Here is a 22,470-nt window from a genome sequence, read left to right on the forward strand (position 1 = left end):
ATTCATAGCAGTGAATACTCACATTAGGAAAACAGAACGAGCCCAATTAAACAACTTGATGCTGAACCTCAAGCTTCTAGAAAAAGAAGAGCAGGACAAACCCAAAGCTCATACAAGGGAGGAAATTATAAAGATCAGAGGAGAAATCAATGCAATGAAGACTAAGAGAATGATACAAAAACTCAATGAAGCCAAGAGTTGGTTCTTCAAAAACATAAACAAAATTGATAAACCCTTAGCTAACCTTATCAGAAAAAGGAAAGAAAAGGCCCAAATCCATGAAAATTATGAATGAAAAGAGTGAAATTACAATGGAACCAGCAGAAATCCAGAGGATTATCAATACCTGCTTCGAGAGACTATATGCCAATAAGATGGAAAACAAAGAAGAAATGGACAGATTCCTAGATATGTATGAATTACCAAAGTTGAATGAAGAAGACTTAAAAATTCTAAACAACCCAATATCAGTCAATGAAATTGAAAATGTAATTAAAATCTTACCAACTAAGAAAAGCTCAGGTCCTGATGGCTTCACCGCTGAATTCTAAAAGACATTTAGAGAGGAACTACTGCCACAACTGTTTAAATTCTTCAATGAAATTGAAAGGCAAGCAATACTCCCACATTCATTCCTGGAAGCAAGCATCACCTTGCTCCCAAAGCAGAGAAAGACCCAACTGAAAAAGAGAACTATAGGCCAATCTCACTAATGAACATAGATGCAAAAATCCTTCATAAGATACTGGCAAATAGAATGCAGAAGACCATCAGGAAGATCATACACACTGACCAAGTGGGATTCATCCCAGGGATGCAGGGATGGTTGAACATATGCAAATCAATAAATGTAACATACTATATCAATAGATCCAGCGACAAAAACCATATGATCATCTCAATAGATACAGAAAAAGCATTTGACAAAATCCAACATGCATTTATGATAAAAACCCTACAAAAAATTGGAATAGACGGTCTCTACCTCAATCTGATAAAAGCTATCTATGAAAAACCAACAGCCAATATCATACTAAATGGTCAAAAACTGAAATCCTTCACGCTGAAATCAGGAACAAGACTAAGATGTCCACTATCATCGCTCTTGTTCAATATAGCTTTGGAAACATTTGCCATGGCAATTAGATAAGAGAAAGAAATAAAATGAATAAAGATAGGAAATGAAGAAGTCAAATTGTCATTATTTGCAAATGATATGATACTCTATATAGAAGACCCCAAGAACTCCAGCAAAAGTCTTCTAGACTTAATAAACAAATTCAGGAAATCAAAGGCCCCTTCTCTGAAAACTATAGCACTCTGAAAAGAGAGATTGAAGATAATATGAGAAAATGGAAAGACATCCCTTGCTCCTGGGTAGGAAGGATCAACATAGTGAAAATAGCCATACTTCCAAAAATGCTATATAGTTTCAATGCAATCCGAATTGAAATCCTAGCAGCATACTTCACAGACCTTGAGAAAACAATCCAAAAATTCATTTGGAACAAGAAGAAACCTAGAATAACAAAAGCAATTCTAGGCAACAGAGACATGGCAGGGGGTATCCCAATCCCCAACTTGAATGTATACTACAAAGCAACTGTGATAAAAACAGGATGGTACTGGCAAAGAAACAGACCTGAGGATCAGTGGAACAGATTAGAAGATCCAGAAGCACTTCCAGACATACTCAGCCACGTCATCTTTGACAAAGGAGCCAAACACCCTCAGTGGAGGAAAGGTAGCCTATTAAATGAATGGTACTGGAAAAATTGGGTTTCAGCTTGCCAAAGATTAAAACTAGACGTATATCTCTCACCATGCATGAAACTAAACTCGAAATGGATTAAAAATCTAAGTGTTAAAACAGAAACACTGAACTGGCTGGAACAGAGGTTAGGTAGAACTCTTGAAGACATTGGTGTAGGAAAAGATTTTATGAACAAAACCTCAGTTGCCTGTGAACTAGGACAAACAATCAACAAGTGAGATCTATTCTTATTAAAAAGCTTCTGCACAGCAAGAGAAACCACCAATGGCTTGAAGAGACAACCCACAATGTGGGAAAAAATTTTCACCTGCTTTTCCTCAGACAAACATCTACTATCTAGAATCTATGAAGAACTATAAAAAATCAGACCTCCCAAATTTAAAGACCCAGTCCAAAAATGAGCATCTGAAATGGACATTTCTCAGACAAAGAAATACAAATAGCAAATAAACACATTAAAAAATGTCATCATTTGAGAGATGCAAAAGAAAACAAGGCTGAGATTCCACCTCACCCCAGAAAGAATAGCTGCTATCATAAAATCAACCAATAACAAATGCTGGCAGGGCTCTGGGCAAAGAGGAACCCTGCTCCACTGCTGATGGAAGTGTAGACTGGTGCAACCACTGTGGAAATCAGTATGGCAATTCCTCAAAGAACTAGGTCTGGAAGTCCCATGTGACTGAGCTATTTCCCTCCTGGGTATTTTCCCTAAAGAATTAAGAGAATCATACCACAGTGATATACGTGCACCCATGTTCATAGTAGCACAGTTTGTAATAACTAAAACTTGGAAGTAGCCCAATTTCCCATCAAATGGAGACTGGATAAAGAAAATATGGGTTTTTTAAAAATAAAATGGAGCCTTAAAAAATGAGAAATTAGAGACATATGTAGCTAAGTGGATATACATTGAGGTGATACTCTTAAGTGAAATAAATAGGACACACATGGGTAAATACCAAAGCGTTTCTGTATTGTGAGAAACTGAAAGTGTAAATAAGGACTAAAAGGTATAATAGATAATTTGAAATAGGGAGAAAAGGGGCACAGGGGAAAGGGGAAGTGGGACGGGTAGGGAAAAGGAAAGAAGGGAATGGAATTAATAGGAGAAAATGGAAAAATGGAAACATAGTCTTTGTAAATAGGGAGGGATGGAGGGGTTGAAGGGAGGGCTGGGGAGGGGGGAATAATAATAGCCAAGAGAAATTATGTAAAGGTGCAAATTTCCAATGATGAATGTCATTATATTGCATACCTAAAATGTACCAATAAAATAAAATTTTTTTAGAAATTTAAAAATAAAATGAAATACCCTCCCTCTTAACACCATCACCCTAGAAATTAGAGTTTTGACATATGAATTTGGCAGAGGTACAAATATCCAGTTCTCAGAAGTTGTATTGAATCTCTGAGATTTGAGAATTTTTTATTATTGACACATAACCAAGATTTGAAGCTTACTTAACAGTCATGAAAGCTGCTAACCCAGGAAACTAGTAACTAATTAAATCCCACTTTTAATGGTTTCTTTACTGCTTCGAATTTTTACTCTTTCAAACATTTAATCATTCTATAAATATTACTTAGAATGTCTAGTGAGTCTAGTGCCATGACCCATGTATTCATAGAGAAAACAGAAAGCTAACATAATAGCTTTTAGTTTCCCCATATCTAGGAGTCAGTTAGCTATCCATCCTAGAGGAAGTGTGTGACTTCCTTGATGTTGGCAGGAACAAAATAGCACCACCAGGAAGAGGACTGAGCTTGACCTGATAGCACTTGGGCAAAGATTAATCATTGAGGCTCTTAGTTTTCACATGAGTCCCAGAATCTTTAATTTTTATCTTCTCAACCTCCAGAACTACTTGACTGTTATAAATGTTACTATTTATATACTCCCTGAAGAACCTACAAGTTGGAAACACAAACATCCCTGGTACAGGGTTAAGATTTCATAAATGCTGTTTCTCAGCATCCACATTAGTATTATTATTACTGCCTTTATTGTTAGATGAGAAAACTGGAACTCAGAGTGATTAGTTAATTGTTCCAAAGTCAGAAAGTTTTAAGTGACTGAGCTAGGATTTGAAGTCAGGATTAAGCCAAATGTCTTTGCACAGTACCAGCTACCTCTCCAGTAGGTTCTGTATATGCCAGAGAGAGACTTCTCCATAGAAATAAATATCAAGAATTCAAAACTGAAAGGCAAGTAGAACTGGGTCGACAAAAAAATTTTCAGCTCTTGAACCAAAAAGTAAGACTGATTGGTCAGGATTTACACATTTAGCCATCACAGAGTAACTAGTTCCAGACTGGTGCTCCTGCTGAAAATAACTATATAACTGGACAACATATATGAAGAAATTTTCAAGTGTTGAATCAAAGAAAGCACAGGTCTGTGGTCATTAAGAGGAGGGAATCATGGAAAATGAACTCTGCATTCACCTTAGTTTTCTGCGTGGAGGAAACTTTTACCTGCCAAGGTGAGAAAGTTCAAGCAAAGAAAGTTCCACTGAGCCAAGGAGGCAAAAATCAGAGATAGAGGAGAATCACTCTACTGACGAATCACTACTGAAGTGGCTAAAATTTGTAAAACAGTAATAGAGCAAAAGAAGTTTCCCTGTGATCCCGAGAAATCTGAACAGGGATTCTCTGCAGGTCTTTTATGAAGACTGGACCCACATGGGGAAGGAGAGATCCCAAAAACCTAGAAGTCACCATGAACTATAGAGTTGAAAGCTTTGTAAAGATACCAGTGTTATGCAGTGCTGGGAGACTTCAGAGTTCCAGCCAAGTAAGAATGCAGAAAAAACTCTGATTATCATAGATATTCATCTGACATCTCAAAACACCCTTGCCTGGGAGGAAGGGCCATGCTCTAGCAGAAAGGACTTGCCTAGAAACAAAGAAGCTGGGTTACAAATCAAAACAAATATGGGACAAATACATAAACACAATGCATTTAGTCCCTTATTAACAAGCACTGAACCCAAGCCTGACAGAGCAGAAAATGATCTACTTGCAACTCAGCTGTCCACCAAACAAAACTTAACAATCCACAATGGAAACAACACAACTTGAGCATTTTGTAAAATGTCATCTAAAGTGTTCATGTTCTGCAAAAAAAAAGAAAGAAAAGAAAAAATATTAGATGTATGAAGAAGCTGGAAAATATGACCCATTATTAAATAATCAGGGAAATGTGACCAATAATACACACACACACACACACACACACACACACACACACACACACACAAACCAGTCAATATAAAATGAACCCAAGATATTTCAGATGTGGAATGACAGGCAGAGTTGTTAGAATAGCTGTTAGAAATACGTTGAGGCATTTAAGGAAAAATATGATCATACTGAAATAAAGAAAAATTTTAGAAATGAAAAGTAAAATATCTATAATGAGAAAATCATTTAATAAGAATAGCAGCACACAGAATGTTGCTGAAGAATGAGTTAGTCTGATGCAGATCATATGACATTTTCACATACAAAGACCAAACAAAAGGACAAAAATAAGGGCAGATGGTCAGTCACCTATGTAATAAAATCAAGCAGTATAACAGATGCACAGTTTGCATCCCAGAAAAAGAGAAGAGAATGGGGCAGAAAAACTATTTGAAGAACTAATACCTACAATTTCCCCAAGTTTAGTGAAAAATGAATACATAGATTCAGATCAGTACACCATAAGTAAGATAAATTCAAAGAAAAACATAGCCACACTATAGCCAATCTGCTGCAAACTATAGACAGTGTGAAACCTTAAAAGCAACTAGAAAATAAAAGATATTTTACATATAGAGAATAATGTTTCAAGTGGTTGCTGACTTATTTTGATAAACTATGGAAACCAGAAGACAATGGAATATCTTTTAAATGTTGGTGGAGGGAAGAAAAACAAAAAGGAAGTGCCAACCCATAATTCTATTACTTAGTAAGGCTGCCTTTTACATACCTGGGTGAAATAAAGGTATTTTCACAAAAAGAAAAACTGAGACAGTATGTAAGCAGCAGAGCTGTCCTATAAGAAATGCCAAAGGAAATTAGGTTGAAGGGAAAAAATAAGAGAAAGATGCTTATATTTGGGAATGAAGAGCAGCAGAAATGACACATATCTGGGTAAATATAAAAGATCATGTATGTACATTATATAGGTAATACATATATTATAATTATATATATATATATTTATGCAGTCTGTATCATAATGGAAAATACAACAGATCTCACTATGTTGTTGATTACAAAAGATGCACCTGAAATACACACAAGAGAGTTTGAAAGTAGAAAAATAGGGGCCGGGGATTTAGCTCAGTGGTTTTGGCTCCTGCTGCACAAGCGCAAGGACCTGAGTTCGATCCCTGGTACAAAAAAAAAAAAAAAAAGTAGAAAAATGTAAAAAGATGCATGAAAACAGGAAATATAAGAAAGCAATGCATACATATTAAAATCAGAAGAAGTACACTTTAAGACATAAAGTATTTCCAGAAATATAGAGCCATAATTTTATAATAAGAGAACCAATTCATCAAGAAGACATAATTCCAAAATTAAATGCCTCTTATAATTCAAAATATATCAATAGAAAGTTGACAAATAGAGAAATAGAACATTATATGATTATAGTTGGATTTTTTTTTTTTTTTACAGGGGAGAGCATGAACGCAGTCCCCCACTACCACAAATTATGCAGTCGAGTTTCCCACATTTGGGGAAATCACAGGGCTCAGCACATCCGGAGTGCAATGGATCAGCCTCGCCCTGGGAAAACCACCTTTGTGATCATGGTATCTCCCCTGCCATGTAAGTATAGTTGGGTATTTTTAAGATACCTTCTTTCTCCATAACTAATAGAACTACACAAACAAGCACACACAAACTCACCAAGATATAAAAGATTTAAACAATATTAAGAACTAACTTGGCTTAATTGCTATTTACAGAGAACTACATCAACAACTGCAGAATGCACATTATTTTAAAGTGAACTTGGAATATCCATGAGACAGATCATATTCTGGGCCACAAAATACTTCAATAAATTTTAAAAGATTAAAATATAACAAAGAATATTTTCTAACTGTAGTGAAATTAGAACTCAGTAACAATAAGTAGAAACATCTCAAATATTTTTAAAAAGTAAGCACTATATTTCAAAATAATCTATCATTGGGGAAAAAAGCAAATTTAGAATTTAGTAAATATTTTAAACTGAATGATATGATACCTGAACATATAACATATCAAAATTTGTGGAATGCAGTGAAACAGTACTTAAGGAATGATTTATAACTTTAAATGTTTATTGATAAAGAGGGGATATTTGTAAATTAATGACCTAAGTTTTCACCTAAAGAAGTTTGGAAAGAAGTAGAAGGAAGCTTTGAGGAGATCCTTCATGAAAGAAGATCAAAATGAAGCCAAGAGTGGTGGTGCATACCTGTAATCACAGCATTCTGAGAGACTGAGACAGAAGAATCACAAATTTGAACCCAAGTTGGGCAACTTAATGACTTAATGAGATCCTGTCTCAAAATGAAAGTAAGAAAAGGCAGAGGTTTTAGCTCAGGGCAAAGACCCAGGGATCAATCCTTAGTATTGTAAAAATAAAAAAATAAAATGTTTAAAATGGCATGACCACTTTGGAATATATTTTGAAATTTCTCTTAAGATTAACCAATAAAGACCTAGCATTGTATTTCTAGGTATTTACCTAGAAAAAAGATAGAACCATAAGCGCACAGAAAGACTTTTTTTTTCTTTTTGTACTGGGGATCAAACTCAGGACCTTGTGCTTGCAAGGCAGGTGCCAGAACCACTGAGCTAAATCCCCAGCCCACAGGAAGACTTGTATAAGAGTGTTCATAGTGTTTTTGTGCAATTTTATTTAAACATGCATAAAACTGGAAACAACCCAAATGTTTATAGAAAGAATGGACAAGTAAATAATTGTATATCCATGCAATGAACAGTACTGATTCATACAACCAAATGAGTGAATCTTGCAGACAAACTGTTAGAAAAGTAAAGCCAGGTACAAAAGAACACATATTGAATGATTTCATCTGATTCACAGCTTAGTTGAAGGTCAAAACTAATCTGTGGTAATTGTATTAGCAAAGGATGTCAGAACTTATCAGCTAAAAATAGCAAACATGTATTAACTCACAATTTCTGGGAGCCAGGAGCCCAGGCATAGCCTAGCTGGATGCCTTTGGTTCAGAGATTCCCACGAGGCTGATTCAAGATGCTGCCCGGAGTGACCTCAAGGCTTGACTGGGGCTGTCTGCTCCCACGTTCCCTCCCATGGGTATGGGCTGGCTCAGGTGCTTGGTGACTATTGGCTAGCAATATCAGTTCTTTGCTGTATGAACTTCTTATGGGCCTGCTCCATAGCAGAGCTGGGGCTACAGGAGAGAACACAAGAGATGATGAAGAAAACAGAAGTCATAGTATACTATGGTTTAGATCTAAAATATCTCCCCCAAATCTCATGTGTGTGGAAGGTGATTGGATCAAGAGGGACCTATACTCATTAGTGGATTCATCCATTGATAAGTTCAGTAGCTAAATGTGCTGTTAAGATATGGGACCTGGTTGCAGGTGGTCACTGGAAGGCAGTGGTCTTGTTCCTGGTTCCTCCTTTTTCTCTGCTTCCTGGCTGCCATGTGTTGAGCAGTGTTCCTCCACTATGTCATTTTATCATGTAGTTTCTGCCTTGGAGACTGACAACCATAGACTGAACCCACTGAAACTGTGAGCCTGAATAAACTTCTCTTATTTTAAACTGTGGGTGTTGGGTATTTTGTCTCTGGGATGGGAAAGCTGACTGATACATAGTATCTTTGCAAACTATGCCTCAGAAGTGGTAACATCCCTGGACACAGCCCACACGTCAGTGGAGGGTATCATATGGGGACCTGAATATCAAGGTGAAGATCATAAGGGCCATCTCAGAGGCTAGCCACCACAGTGATAGAAAGCAGGACTATAATTGCTTACGGGCAGTGGGAATTGACTGGGAAGAATACTAAAGAACTTCCAGGGTGATAAAAATATTCTGCACCTTGATTTGTTGATTGGCTATGTAGGTGTATACATATAACAAGATTCTTCAATTTATATGCCCAAGATCTATACCTTTCACCCTGTGTAATTCCTCTCTCAATTTTAAAATATGCTTTTAAATGATGATTTGTCATTTCAGATGTCATAAGAATGAATGCAGACCCTTTTACATCAGACCAAATAGAGGTGACCACAGAAAAACACATTCATTTATCATGTGCCCTTCCAGACTTCAGAAAGTCGATGGGGCACAAATGGTGTATTTTTACAAGCCTCTATTTACTCTCCTCTGGGAAGGGTATTTGAGATGTTTAGCCAAACCTCTAAGACTTGGTTGGGGATCCGAGAACAGCCAACCACAGCTTCTTCACTTAAAGTCTCTGTCTAGTTCTCAAAAAGAGAGAAAGACAACCGGCCCTGTTTAGGACCTCCAAGGCCTTTGAGAACATGAAAAATTCAGCTGACATCAAGGTTGGAACTGAGGACCATTAACCAGAACCAATCTCCCGCCTCAGGATTCCACAATTCTAACAGGGGTCACATGGGTTTTTGGACAACTAATACCTCTTACAAAACAGTGTTTTGACAAATTGAGTATAAGTGAATCAGAAACAGGCAGCTTACATTTCTCTTAAAATAGACCAGGATTTAAAAATTAAAAGAGGCCTTGCTTGGCCAAGTACCTTTGAAGTTTTCCAGACCTAAAATATTTAGAAAAGTAGTTCCACCTACTTTCAAAACCCAGAGTGCATGCACATTGTCATCTTTGGAAATTGAATCTGCTTGGGGTGAATCATTTTGATCTTATATCCTTCACTCTTCTTGGATGGAGACAATGGCTCTGTCCATTATGAGGGGTAAAGTGCTCTCCTTTCAGTGGCTGAGAGATACCCATGTTCCAGGCACCACCATGTTAGGCATGGAGAGACTGATTGAGCAGCTCTCCCATGACCCAGGAATTATTTAGGCAAAGGAGGGAGTGTGAACCCTCTTCCCAAAGACCCACTTGACTGAACATGCAGTCATTTCCCATGGAGGCCTTGAGACCTTTCTTTTGTGATGGGACTTTGGCAAGAGTGGCTTCAAGCACTGGTCTCCATCAACAAAAGGCCCTGGGAATTTGTGGTACCAAGATCAAATATTTCTGAGGTTACTGAGCCCAGGAAGTCATCTATCAGGAAGGAACTGTGCAAAGGCTTAACTGTGTGTTTATTAAGTCTTCAGCTGGCTCCATTCTCTCTCTCTGAAGCTGTGGAGACAGACGGCTGCCTGACTGTGATGAAAATGCAAAGTGAAGTATACTTTTGGAAAATCACATCCAATAACAGTGTAATGCAGCCCTGGGGCTGCGTGAAATCCAAACAGCTTTTGGACTTGAAGAGAGAGGCCTCTCTGGAACTCTGAAATGGTGGAGGGAGCTACAAGAACCAGATCAGTTCCCTGTCCACCCACAGCCTGGCTTCCAGCATCCTCTAAGGACTCTCTGGTCCAGCAATTGTAGCAGATATGGGGCAATCTAGAGGTAGTAAAGTCCCAACCAGACTGTTCTCACTACTCCATGCCCTACAAACATTCACACTCACACAAAAAAAATTAGAGAAATCAATTTTCAATTGATCCCAGACTTGAGGGGCTCACTGTTTTCTACAGTTTCTTTAAGAACCTGGAGTTGCATCACAGTGCATCAAGGAAACACATGGGTTTTGGACCACTCTCCAGTGAATCTCCTTAAACACATTATTTATATTCTCTGGGCCTCAGATAGTAGATCTTCAAGGGGTGGGAGACAAAAGACATGTCAAGATTGGAAATGGCCCTATGACACAACTCTAGGATGCATGGTCAACATCATATCCCATGGAAATGGTGGCCTTGGGATTGTGCAACTTGGTGCTTCTAACTGCCACTCACAGGTTCATGGACTAAGACTAAATGTACCCAAAGGGTGAGGTCTGGAGACCTTTGATTAGATTCTGTCCTGAAATGTAGACCACAGGGAGCCTGGCAGAATCTGGAAAACCACCTTACAATAACAAGGGAATTTGCAAAGAAAATGTTTAAAATAACAACCACAAAAATAAAATCAGCAGCAAAATGAGGGCAAAACCCAAAAGTATGAAATAAACACAACTCCGGTAAATGGGAGAATTTGCCCCCAGAGAAAATGGAAATAATAACTGAAAAAAACCCTATAAAATCGGTCATTCAAAAATTTCCTAGAGGAAAAAGATACAGAAAATAAGAAAATGAGATGGTGAATCAATTATCAGGGATAATGAGCTGTACCAAGAGCACGTGAAAGATTAATGACTAGAAAGTGAAAAGTATAGTCATTTGGAACAAAAACAAACAATAATGACACAGGGCTAAACAAGAGTCAAGGGAAGCCAGACATGAAGTGAACAGAAAATTTCCTATGGCCTCATTAGTAAAGAGATTGACAAAGAGAAGAAGAATATGAAAAAGATGTTAATGGACAAGGATGATAGGTTAAGAATCTCCATATATGCCAACATATGCCTAGCAGGAGTACCATGAAGCTATTGAATGGAGAGAGAAATGATATTTAAAGAGACAGTAGAGGATGGTTTCCCAGAATTGAAGAAGGCAAGTGTCCTAAGTCTGGAAAAGCTCACTAAATGCCAAGTTAGATAACTTTTAAAAATTAACCTAATGCATTTTCAGATACTCCCTGAGGATCTGCATTTGCTTAAGATTTCCTTGCACACTCACACAAGAGTGCCAGGACTCAGCTTCCTACAGTCAGTGGGAACCTCCATTGTGTTCACCTCCACACAAGCACCTCCTTCTTTATGGGTAGGCACCATCTTCACTCCTCACACCACACCTGCCCTCGTGCACCATGCACCCCCTGTCATGGTGAAACCCTACTTGGGCACACACACACAACGGGAATGTGTCCCGCTAGGCACAGTCCCACACCTACCCACCCACGTGGGCTATCTCTTCCCATGTCACCATCTTCTATTAATCCTGTCATTCTCTGCCCCCCATAACTGACCTCATCTCTCCTGCCACTCTTTCAGGTCAGAAGTGAAGCAACCACTGTAAGGTTTAGGCAGCAACAGGAAACATTGTCCCAGAGCCCCTCTTCAGCTGTCATCTTCCCACCTGCCTAGGTGACCCAATGTCTAGCCAACCTATGGATTTCACCAAATGTTTATCCAGTCCCTGCTGGAAAATTCCAGTGACAGGGAGCCATCTAGTTCCTCTAACTAGTAAGGGGACAATCCCTAACATACAGGCAGACTGGCAGTCTATAAACCCAATTCTATTTAATTTCCATGTGAAAGTCTCATGCTATTAAAATTAGGAAAAAATTAAACTCAATCCATTGGTGCCAAGGGTGGGACTTTGCTCTGGAGGAGGCTCATGTGAAGTCTTTTACCCACTCTGTCTGTCAAGACAAGCAGATTCATCTTGTCCTTGACTGTGGGTCTGCAAGGTTTCCCTCCAAGATCCTTCAGCTCCTGAGTGGGAATAAGTACACCTGTGCCATCCCTGGGGATCACAGGAGCCTGGCTCTGCCTCTCCAGGCGGGCAAAACTCTTAATGGTACCCCAAGAGTCAGATTCTCCCTTGCTCACTGCCTCCTGGACAGCCACCACACACTCCCCAGGGAGGGGGTATCTCCATTCTCCCCAGGCAGCCCAGTCTCGCCTCTGCACATGACCCCCTCCACACCCACCACAATACCCCAATTTTTGCTAATCTCCAGTGGAAGCTCTTCTCCTCCTTGATGATGACAATCTTCTTCTCAAACATATGAGATTTGATCAAAATATACAGTGAATGTTTAAATTTTAAAAACTATTACAGTAAATAACACATTGCCATTAATCTCCTTCCAAATACTCTCCTCAGTTACAACACACTTATCCCATTGTTCTTGCTATTTTCCTAAGCAGTTCTGGAAATCTTCTATCACAAATGTCTTCTTGTGCCTATTTGGATGCTATGAATGAATTCAAAATGTTTACAGCAATTTCTGTCAATTAAAAACATTATAGTCTGTCCTCATCCACTGTATTCACAAGATCCAGCATTCTGAGACTTCTGGCTCTGTCTCAAAGTCAGAATGACCATGAAAGGGAAATGTTTTGAATCAACTGAGGACATCAAGGAATCCATGATAGCACAATTAAAGGCACTCAGGAAAGAGGACTTCCAGACCTGCTTTAGAGTGGCAAGGATGATGAGATAAGCATGTTCCAAGGGAGGAGCATTATGAGGGGGATTCATGGCAATGTATCTTTCACTGTAATAATTCTTTTAATTTAAACATTCACTATAGTTTTCAATCACCCCCTGTACAGGAAGTTGTCTCAATGGTCTACTGTTTCTAGAAACACCAAAGTTAGAAGAGACCTCATGCTTAGCTTGTTTCCTGTTGCTATCACAGAAATTGGATAATTTATAAAGAAAAACGTTAATTGAGCTCAGGTTCTCCATCAATTTGGAAAAGCTTACTAAGCAAGTTCAGTGACCTCGCACTATCTTTTACCTTTTTGTGTTTCTCTGTACAAGGTTTGAAACAGCCCAGACCTCCTGGGCTGCTGTGAGCTCTCCTAATTAGTACTACATGGGTCCCTGAGTTCCTACCATGTTCCCTTAAGTGACTTGTATTAATTCATTCAAACCTTGCATTTATTACAGGTCTCCTCATTTTACAGGGGAAAACACATACAACAAAAAATTAAATAAGTTGGGGAAATGGAATGAAACCAAAGGTACCCAAGTAAGACTTGAACCCGAGAATCTGGCTCCAGTGTTGTCTTAATTTTCTTGACCTCAAATTCTCAAATTATTCTCAATATTTCATCAGCCTTTTTCATTTCTAAGTTTGTAAGTTTCTACTTTCAATCTCCTTTTTTCCTATTAAAAACACTTTCTTTTGCTTGTCAAGTTGGTAAGGACATTTTTTCAAGGCATTAATTTCTTGCCTCATTCCTAGTTTATTTCTCTGTGTTGTGTACATTTCTTTATTCCACCCTTGTTCTTGAAGCAGCACCTTTGCATCTTTGTTAACTTTTTAGGTTTTGAAAACTCCATAACAATTTTATTAAACTTGCCATTTGAAAAAATTGCTTTCCCTCAGAGAATGGTCTGGCCCAAGTCCACACACTTTGTTAGAGGATCTGTGTTTTAATTGTTTGCTTAAATCCTTTTTTTCTTTGAATTTCTTTCCTACATCACTGATGCTTAGGAGACTATTTTTAGATTCTGTGTGGTTAGGTAATTTTAGGTCTTGCTTTTTCTCTGGTTATTTCCAATTTAATTGTTGCAGGCACAAAATAAAGGATTTATTTTTTTCTTGACACACTCTGAGCCCTCCTTGGCTGCCTGGCAGGTCCTATTGAACACACTTAATTTTTCACAGAGCTCCTTGCTTGGACATCTATGGCCTTCAACCTGCTTGGATCCTGCTCCCAGTGGGTCTCCCCCAACAGCACTGAACTCTTTGTTAAGTATGTTTGGCAACCTCGGGCACAAGGGGCAGTAGCAGTGGGGGAGGCAGGGCTGGACACCAAGGGGCCAGGACACCCATGGGGACACAGGATGCTGAGACTCATGCCTGATCATGCAACCATGACAACCAATTTCTCTACTTAGGTAGGCAGAAGCACCCAGGTCAATTGCAACATGGGAAGCCAGTTGTCTTGAGGTGTTTTCTGCTAGTATAATGGAATACCCCAAGTGGGTAATTTATGAGTAATAGAGGGTTGTATGCCCTCTGGAGTTCTGGAGGCTGGGAAGTCTAGGAGCATGGTGCTAGCATCTGGTGGGTACCTTCAAGCTGCACCAACCCATGGTAGAGGCAGAAGCACAAGAGAGGGTGAAAGGAGTGAGCCAGAGAGGACTGGACCTGCTTTTACAGCAGATCCACTCTTGTGAAAACTGACACACTCCAGAGATACCAACATTACCCATTCATGAGGGTGGAGGTCTCATGACCCAATCATCTCTTACTAGGTTTCATCTCCCAACACTGTGACATTTGGAATTAAGTTTGCAACACACAACTCTAAGTGACACATTAAAACCACAATGCAAATATTTCAGTTGCAGACGGGAAGGGATCCAGCTTACAAAGGCTTCCCATCAAGCATGTTGCTTGCCACTCTCAATCAATGGAGAGGTGTAAGGACACACAGTGTTTTTCCAGGTACATGCCCTGCCATTTACTCATTCATGCATTTGCCTATGTATTTACTCAATTGATGGCCACAGAGGACCCATTCTGCCACTGTCCAGCCCCTGCTCAGATACTGCCCTTGATCCATTAGGCAGTAGACCTCACATATCTCAGGACCTCTTGAGGTGTCACTCATTCCTCTAACAAGAAATAATTTTTACTTCTATTTCCAATCCTCAAGTTTGGGGAGCTGTGGTTGCATAGTAGAAAGAAGACCTGGCCCACCTTATTCACTCTGTCACCCTATGCAAATCACCTAACTTCCTGGAGCCTCTGTCTTCCCATTCATAAGTGAGGGATGGTGTTCTGCCTTTCAGGGCTCTCCCAAGCACCAAGCGGAAGAGGCCAAGGATAGAGCAGGGTGTTGAGCATCCACCATCACGGTGACAGTGTGCTGGAGGGAAGAGAGGATCTCGTCACTGTAGTAGCAGTCCATCATCAGAAAAACCATGCATGACAGGTATCCCAGAGTGCAGGAATACCAGACAGCAATCTGTGCAGCTGCTCAAAAGTGCTCTGTCCCCTGGTAGGACTTGATCTATAAGGATGAAGGCTGGTCTTTCTCCTGCAGAGCTCGGATCTGTGTCCACATGGTCAGGGATGTTAACTAACAGCCTATCCAGTGAGAAGAGAATGGAATGTCCTGACCATGCCAGCCTTCCTTTGTGTAATGGATTAACTAATGGTCAACTTAGAATGTCCAGTTGAACTGAGTCAGCATGGTTCTGGGCATGGAAGATCCACCTGAGGGTTGTTGCCAATCACATAAAAAGAGAACTGGAAGAAAAGTTCATTTGCTGTTGATTTTCTTGGAGAAGCTTGCCATGGCAGGTTTTCCTGATGTGAACTTGACTGTGGACATCAGAGGACCTCAGGTTCTCACTGTCATTGGGAATGGCTGCTGATCTCCTCAAGGGAGCTCTGATCTTCTCCTTGAGCATCACTTCCTGGCTTTGGTGAGGATTTCTTAGCCTGGTGGCACAGATCCTTCACTCCGCCAGTGCAGGCTTTCTAGCTTCCACCACTGGCCTTGGGCCTTCCTGGTGCAGATCCTCAATACAGACTTGCATGAGACATTGCTGTGAGCTTCAGGCCTTCACCTGGACTTGTGGAAAACATCGCTGTGGGATCCAGGCTCTTGGCTGGATTCTTCAAGTCTCTAGCATGTGGGCAGATCTTTTTTTCTCTTCTGCATTTGAGTTTTTGGATGAATATTATAATATAATCCTGTAAATTATGTGTCCTGTATTAAATCTATTCCCTTGCAAACCATAACTACAACACTGCCTCTCTCTACACCTTAGTCCCCAGGCAGGATAGGGACAGTTGGATAGCCTCAACTCAGGTAACCCCAACTGGGCTCACTTCAGGTCCATATCTACAGCTAGTCAGTCCTGTGCTCCACTTCCAGTAACTAGACTTTTATTTGTACCTAAAAGTGAATTCTCAGCTGATCCTTCTTCCTCTCAAGCTGGAGCTATATTTGCTCCAAAGAGGAGCCCTTCCTTAAGGCTACAGACCTAAACCTGCACCTTCGCAACAGCCTAGGGACAACCTACCACACACCAGCTGTCCTGAAAGTGTGACCCTTCTCCATGGCTACCATCTAGGGTATAGCCATCATGTACAAGCTCAACTTCCTGGTGTTAACCAGTGGCAGAATTGTCCCAACTGAATACCTGTGCTGCCTATGCCAGCTGGGCTGGGCCACCTACACACATTGCTTTTCCCATTAGACCAGATGAAACAGATCCCCCATTTGCCTCATTGTCCTCCTTCAGTGCTTGTCAAGTTGAACTATAGATCTAGGATTGTCTTAGCTGATTTTTCCATGCCCAGCCAATAAAGGAATTTCCTCCTACTATTTCAAGGGGAACCTAGAACTAGCCATTACAATTTCTGCAGATGATTTCAAAGTAACAGTTTACAGTGGTCTGAAGGTTAAATGAAGAAATTCTGTGACAACACTAAGAAGGAAGAACTGAAGGGTGTGCCTAAGAACAGGCTGTGTGTCAGATCCAGCAGGAAACAACTCAGACAAGGCCCTCAGAGCCCTCTGGATCTTGTAGACCAAATGGTTTTAACCTCTCAAGAAGACTGTAAGGAAGACTGGAAGGAAGACTGGCCATGAAACATGCCAAGACCAGCCACCAACCACCAACTTCAAAACACTCTCACAAGGCCCTCTGCTGTGTTTATCTGCCCTTCTCCATGTCCAAACACTAGTCCATTTTTACACAGAGCTCCTCTTAGTCATTTGTTAACTGTACTTCCACCCAGGGTGGAAGTGCTTCTCTCCAACACCAAGACATCTGCTACACCAGGAGCTAAAGAGTCAAAGGCATTGCCCAACTCTCCCCTGACTTCTAGTTCACTTCTAGATCCACCTGGAGGCTCAGGCCACTAGCAGCACCACCTTCCCAGGCTGTGAGGAGCTGAGGAGCCACTAACAGCACACCCCGCCACCCTTGCCTCTGACCACTGGGCCTCTCTGTTACCTGGATCCACACTGCAGAGGTGTAGGGGGTCATAAAGGCCACTGTTCTGAGCTCCAGAAGATAGAAAAGACATGAACATGAGAAAGAGGGCCTCTCTAAGGCTCCTTGATGAAAATTGAAGCCCACTGGAAAAGTGAAGAAAATCTCTGCAATAAAGGCACACTAGACCAACATAGCTGTTTTAAAGGAAAGTGAATATAGTTTATAGCTTCGCTATTGCTGTTAGGTTGTTTTGTTCTTGTCTTTGTTCTTTCATTCTGTCTTTTCCTCTTGTCTTCAACAGTTTTCTAGAGTTTGTGTGATCTTCCTGTGTCCTCTGGTCTCACTTCTAACCTTTCCCTATCCTTCTACCTGTCTATCCCTGCCTCCCTAACTCCTTATAAGTCTCCATCCCGAAGGGTAAAGTTGCTAAATTGAAGAGTTTACTCACTATAAACATATTTTGGGCTGGTCCTCGACTTTGATTTAATTCACACTGTTAAGGTTGATAGATTAATAATTACCACAGATTGTCATTTTCTAAGCTGTGCTTGATGCTATTGTTGTTGCTGATTGTATCACTTGGGCTAAGGTGTTGTGATTGATCGAATCAGTTGTCCTTCCTGGTATACTAAAAATGAGATTGCCTAAAAGTCATTAGAGACTCAAAACCGAAAGACCAGCTATACCTGGAAGACATCTCTGAGAAGCAATCAATCCATAACGGTTCTAAATACAAGCAACAAAGATACTTACAATAAGCAATATTGAAGTGTCAACCCAGGAATTAAACCAAAAACACTACCAACAGAAAAGATAGAAATGAGAGGACAACTAAGCAAGGTGAAAACCCACACTTCCAGCTCACCAAAGGCAAATTCTGGGGAAAATGAAGTGGAAAAATCTGATAATCAATCACCTGGACACCCTGAACTGATAGCACAGGAAGTAACAAAACAGATGAATGAGGCTCTAGAAAAATTCAAAACAGAAATAATTTCCCAGATAACTACAGAGATGGTGAGCAGAATGAAAGACATGGTTAGAAACTCTAGAACAGAAACAGATAAGAAAATAGATGAAGAGGCCTGCCATTCCATTTGTAAGTGCATGCAAATACCGGGGAGCAGCTGTGTGGATCAGACCAGTGTGGCTGTAGGTGGATCCTAGCTAGGGTTCTGCCCCAACCCCAGAGGCTTGAGCACATCCACCCAAGCCAAAGGCCCACCCAGAAAAGAGCTGCACAGTCACACAAGCAACAGCTACTGGCTCACCCTGACACCATTGATATGTGTTTGTAGACCCTATCCAGAAGCCTGAGAAGACAACAGGAACTGGGGTGCACAGCCCCAAGCCAAAGGCCCTCCTAGACAGCAGCTACATAGGGGCCCCAGTGAGAGGCATGCCTAGATAACATCCCAAGTGTGCACAGAGGCCCCAGCCAAAAGCCCGCCCAGACAACAGGTCATCTCAGGGATCCAGAAGGCCACCACCCTGAAACCAGGAATTGGTGTACTGGTGAGAAGCAGAGTAAAGGCTGCTCAGTGGTTGCTGAGAATTCAAGACCACTGGGTGAGCAAAGCCACCTCAACAAAAGCACAGCAGACTGCATCTGTAGAAATGAGAAGACATGTAAGTAAGTCTCAAAAACAGACTTCCAGATCACCAAAGGCAACCCCAAAGGGCAACAAGATGGAACATTCTGATATTCGACCACCTGGACTCCCTGAACTAGCAATGAAAGAGGATCTGGAAAAAATGAAATCAGAAATAATTTCTCAGATAACAGCAGAGATTGTGACCATGGTACAAGACATGATTAATAACTCTAGAGCAGACACAGATAAAAAATAGAGGAGCTGAGGGACATGATGGAATCCCAACATAGAAAACTAATGGAACCCATAAAACAGATGTGAACAGAGTTCCAGGAGATTAAAACCTCCATTGAAAGTTTATGAGCCAATGTCAGGACAGAATATCAGATATAGAAGATAAAATTACAATTAGTGACCAGGAAAAGAAAAATTGCTTAAAAATACTAAGGGACCATGAGAAATCAATCCAGCAGCTGCTAAACAATGCAAAGAAGAATGACCTAAGACTGATCGGAGTCAATGAAGAAACAAGAGAGAGTGCACATGACATAAAAAAGCTGTTCACAGAAATGAAGGCAGAAAATTTCCCAAATAGGGGGAAAGAACTTGACATAGATTTACGTGAGGCACATAGGACTCCAACTAGCCTTGACCAAAAAAATTCTACACATAGGCATATAATTGTTAAGATTACAGAAACCCAACAGAAGAACAAAGTTCTACAAGCAGTGAGAGAAAAGAAACAAATTACATACAAAGCAAAGCCCATCAGAATCACTCCAGACTTCTCAACACAAAGCTACAAGGCAAGAAGAGTATGGAGTGAAGTATCTCAAGACCTAAAGGAAAACAGCCTCCAACCCAGATTGATGTACCCTCCAAAACTATCTTTCAAAATTAATGGAGAAATAAGGTATTTTCATAACAAAGAGCACCTTAGGAACTTCATGAATATACCAAACCAGCACTCCAAAAAATTTTAGACAATATCCTAGGAAAAGACAACAAGGATCACAACCCCAGGAAGCCCAGCAGAATGAATCCAACAGAAAGAACAAGAAATTAAATGTGAAGGGGAAGAATCCAACAAAAGGAAAAAGTTATGACAAGGATAAATTGATACATGTCAGTTATAACCATTAATGTTAATGGTCTCAATTCACCAATCAAAAGAAATAGACTGGCAGAATGGGTCAAGAAGCAAGATCCAACAACATGCTGCATACAAGAAACATATTTAATTCAAAAAGAAAGTCATAGACCGAAAGTTAAAGGGTGGAAAACAATACTCCATGTGACAGGAACTCCCAAAAGAGCAGGAACAGCTATACTCTTTTCAGATCAAGTGGATTTCAAACCAACACTGATTAAGAGAGACAAAGAAGGATGCTACCTCCTTGTAAAGGGAACAATCCAAGAGGAAGAGATGACAATCATTAATCTATATGCACCAAACACTAGTGCGCCCAACTATATAAAACAAATATTAACGAACCTGAAAAAAATCATGTAAGCACTAATACAATAGTAGTGGGAGACCTCAATATCCCACTGTCACAGATAGATCAACTAGACAAAAAACAAGCAACAAAATACTAGAACTCAGTCAAACTCATGAACAACTGAACTTAACAGATGTTTACAGAGTGTTCCACCTCACAAAATCAGAATACACATTCTTTTCAGCTGCACATGGTTTGATCTCTAAAGTAGACCACATACTCGCACATAGAACATGTTTAAGTAAGTGCAAAGGAACTGAAGTTATCCCCTGTATATTATCAGACCATAGTGTAATGAAATTGGAGATCAATAGCAAAAGAAACCACGAAAATTTCATAAACACATGGAAACTGAACCACACACTTCTGAATAAACAAGGGGTCACAGAGGAAATTAAAGAAGAAATCAGACAGGTCCTTCAATTAAATAACAATGCCAGTACAACATATCAGAATCTATGGGACACAATGAAAGCAGTCTTATGAAGGAAATTCATAGCAATGAATACTCACATTAGGAAAACAGAACGAGCCCAATTAAACAACTTGATGCTGAACCTCAAGCTTCTAGAAAAAGAAGAGCAGGACAAACCCAAAGCTCATACAAAGGAGGAAATTATAAAGATCAGAGGAGAAATCAATGCAATGAAGACTAAGAGAATGATACAAAAACTCAATGAAGCCAAGAGTTGGTTCTTCAAAAACATAAACAAAATTGATAAACCCTTAGCTAACCTTATCAGAAAAAGGAAAGAAAAGACCCAAATCCATGAAAATTATGAATGAAAAGAGTGAAATTACAACGGAACCAGCAGAAATCCAGAGGATTATCAATACCTGCTTCGAGAGACTATATGCCAATAAGATGGAAAACAAAGAAGAAATGGACAGATTCCTAGATATGTATGAATTACCAAAGTTGAATGAAGAAGACTTAAAAATCCTAAACAACCCAATATCAATCAATGAAATTGAAAATGTAATTAAAAACTTACCAACTAAGAAAAGCTCAGGTCCTGATGGCTTCACCACTCAATTCTAAAAGACACTTAGAGAGGAACTACTGCCACAACTGTTTAAATTCTTCAATGAAATTGAAAGGCAAGCAATACTCCCACATTCATTCCTGGAAGCCAGCATCACCTTGCTCCCCAAAGCAGAGAAAGATCCAACCAAAAAAGAAAACTATATGCCAATCTCACTAATGAACATAGATGCAAAAATCCTTCATAAGATACTGGCAAATAGAATGCAGAAGACCATCAGGAAGATCATACACACTGACCAAGTGGGATTCATCCCAGGGATGCAGGGATGGTTCAATGTACGAAAATCAATTAATGTAATACACTATATTAATAGATCCAGTGACAAAAACCATATAATCATCTCAGTAGATGCAGAAAAAGCATTTGACAAAATCCAACATACATTTATGATAAAAACCCTACAAAAAATTGGAATAGATGGTCTCTACCTCAATCTGATAAAAGGCATCTATAAAAAATCAACAGCCTATATCATACTAAATGGCCAAAAACTGAAATCCTTCACACTAAAATCAGGAACAAGACAAGCATGTCCACTATCACCACTCCTGTTCCAACATTGTTTTGGAAGCATTAGCCACTCAATTAGACAAGAAAAAGAAATAAAAAGAATAAAGATAGGAAATAAAGAAGTCAAAGTGTCATTATTTGAAGATGACATGATATTTTATATGGAAGATCCAAAGAACTCCACCAAAAATCTTCTAGACTTAATCACAAAATTCAGTCAAGTAGCTGGATACAAGGTCAACACACAAAAATAA

At 39.8% G+C, this 22,470-nt stretch overlaps 1 non-coding gene across 1 annotated transcript; it reads right to left on the reverse strand.

The window, feature by feature from the left end:
• Positions 1–6,442: 6,442 nt before the first annotated feature.
• On the reverse strand, positions 6,443–6,606 carry LOC147828262 (U1 spliceosomal RNA). Its single transcript, XR_015451066.1, has one exon. It is a non-coding gene; the product is annotated as a U1 spliceosomal RNA (small nuclear RNA).
• Between the last annotated feature and the right edge of the window lie 15,864 nt (positions 6,607–22,470).

Source organism: Heterocephalus glaber, unplaced genomic scaffold, assembly GCF_053883595.1.
Source record: "Heterocephalus glaber isolate CG9 unplaced genomic scaffold, H.glaber_assembly_v1.0 deba00001150, whole genome shotgun sequence".
Taxonomy (NCBI): domain Eukaryota; kingdom Metazoa; phylum Chordata; class Mammalia; order Rodentia; family Bathyergidae; genus Heterocephalus; species Heterocephalus glaber.